We start from the raw sequence: 2868 nt of genomic DNA on the forward strand, positions 1-2868 counted from the left end.
ACACCCAGCCCTAGCATCCCAGTGCCCCCCCCCTTTTTTTTAAAGCCCCGCACTCACTGGCTCCTGCCAGGTGGGGGGGCAATCCCTGCTGCCTCCTACTGCCCCACACTGCGTGGGGGGGCTCTGCCATGAGCCCCCAGAAGCTGCAACAGCTGCTGTAGCAGCCAGTGTGAGGGGGGCTTTTCTTTTTTAAACCGCGAGGACACTGGTGCCAGGCAGGGCAACCATCGAATAGGGCTGGGAGAATGGGCAGGGGATGGGGGCTCATGGCAGAACTCCACATGCAGTGGGGGACAGTGGGGTGCAGTGGGGATTGCCCCCCTGCCTGGCAGGAGCCAGTGAGTAGGGTCCCCCCATGGTTCCCTTCCCCCTCTTGCAGCCCCTCTCCCCCACACTTACTGGCACGGAGTCCAGGCCCAGCTCCCTGCTGCAGTGAGCAGGGACTGCCCAAGTCTCAGAATCTCTCCAAAGCTCTCCAAATCTTTTCTGAGTCAGTTCAGAGAGCTTCAAATTGATTCGGACCTTTTTATTGGTCTCCCAATTCGATTAGAAGATTCAGCTGTCAAATCGGGCAGAATCTCCTCTGAATCAAATCACCACCTGAAGCTTTGCACAGCCCTATTAGGTAGTAACTACACTGAAGGTCATTAAGATATTGAGTGGCCTAAAGCAGTGTTTCTCAACATTTTCCAGCCCAAAGCACACTTACCTTAATAACATTTTTCTTCAGCATGCCTGTTAAGGCATTCCCCATCCTCATACCTGTTGTAGCTCATTGTAGCTCTTTGCCATGGCAAAATTCTGCGGCACACCTGTTCATTTCTGACAGCACTGGTTGGGAAACACTGGCCTAAAGCACCAGTACTCAACCTTAGAATCGCAGAAAATTAGGGCTGGATGGGCCCTCAGGAGGCCATCCAGTCCAACCGCTTTTTCAAGCAGGTCCATCCCCAACTAGATCATCCCAACCAAGGCTTTGTCTAGTCAGGTCTTAAAAACCTCCAAGGATGGAGAGTCTACAACCTGTCTTCGTAGCTTGTACCAGTGCTTTATTATCTTCCTAGTGAGAGAGATTTTCCCAATATCTAACCTAAACTTCCCTTGCTGCAATTTTAGACCATTGCTTCTTTCTCTTTCATTTGCCACCAGTAAGAACAGTCTAGCTCCATCCTCTCTGGAACCACCCTTCAGATAGTTGAAGGCTGCTATTAAATGCCCTCTCAGACTTCTCTTCTCCAGACTAAATAAGCCTAGTTCCCTCAGCTTGTCCTCATAAGTTATGTGCCCCAGTCCTCTAACCATTTTTCTTGCCCTCTGCTGGACTCTCTCCAATTTCTCCATGTTCCTTTCTGTAGTGGGGTGCCTAAAACTGGAAGGGAATAATAACTTCCCTCGGTCTGCTCTTTCTAATTCTTTAATGAAGCATGGATATGGTAAGTTGCAGGGATGGATCAAGGATTTGGCAAAGGGGAGATGTTGAAACAGCCATCCTCATTGCAGGGGTGACTGCACCCCTTCTCGCATCCTCCTCCCCTGCAACCCACCAGTGTAGACTAACTGCACTGCAGGAACCTCTGGAGATTTTTTAAAGTTCCCAAAGCAGGTAAGCATGCCCCTCTTTCCTGTCCATGCTCAGAGGTCTGTCCTCTACCCTCTCTCTTTTCCTTCCCTCCTCTTGTCCTCTAGTCACTGCTGCTTTCCCTGCTGTCCTGGTGGCAGAGGACGCTTCAGAGCTGCTCTTGCCTGCTTGAGCCAGGCTGAGCAGGAGCTAGGTTTAGCTGGGAACAGCAGCAGCAGCAATGGGGAGGGGTTTGGTTCCTTCACACTGTCCAGTCTTCCCAGGATCAGGTGTGGAAAACTACTACCACTATGGCTTCCCTAGGGGAGCCCAGTTCCCTGCCCACCCCAGATGGGCTGCATAGGGTAGCTGTGAAAATTCCCTCACCCTTGGAAGGGCAGCAGAGACTAGAGAAGGAGGGGGAGGGGACATACCTCCAAGCACAGAAGGGAAAGGGGGATTCTCTTTCTCTTCCACTCTGGGGCCTTTTTTAAAGTACTCAGAGGCTCTAGCAGAACAGTACGGTTTGAAAGCAGGGTGTAGCCATGCCACTGCGTCCCCTCTGGATCTGCCCCAGTAAGTTCATTACTGGGACTAGAAAATCAGTTTTTCCTAGTTTGTCCTAGTTTCAAGACATGACTGGATATTGAGCAGCCAAAAGGTACCAAGGACTAACCCAATACACAGGTGACATAAGAGAGTTTTAAAGGACTCTCTTTAGCGAGATGATCCCCATGCGGGTTAAAAGAGGGAAAGGGGCCAGGAGGCTTCCCTGGCTGACTGCAGAAATCCAGGGCAGCCTAAGGGCCAAAAGGGGAGCACATAAAAAGTGGAAACAGGGAGAGATCACCAAAGACGAATATACCTCCCCTGCTTGTGCTTGTAGGGAGGCAGTTAGACGGGCCAAAGCTACCGTGGAGCTGAGGATGGCATCCCAAGTAAAGGACAACAAGAAATTGTTTTTTAGATATATAGGGAGTAAAAGGAAGGCCCAGGGAGGAATAGGACCCCTGCTAAATGGGCATAAGCAATTGGTGACGGACAGGGGGGACAAGGCTGAACTCCTCAACGAGTTCTTTGCCTCAGTGTTCCTAAGTGAGGGGCACGACAAGTCTCTCACTGGGATTGTAGAGAGGCAGCAGCAAGGCGCCAGACTTCCATGCGTAGACCCTGAGATGGTGCAGAGTCACTTGGAAGAACTGGATGCCTTTAAGTCGGCAGGCCCAGATAAGCTCCATCCGAGGGTGCTGAAAGCACTGGCCGACATCATTGCAGAGCCACTGGCGGGAATATTTGAATGCTCGTGGCGC

The sequence above is a fragment of the Alligator sinensis genome, unplaced genomic scaffold (genome assembly GCF_000455745.1).
Source record: "Alligator sinensis unplaced genomic scaffold, ASM45574v1 scaffold69_1, whole genome shotgun sequence".
Lineage (NCBI taxonomy): Eukaryota > Metazoa > Chordata > Crocodylia > Alligatoridae > Alligator > Alligator sinensis.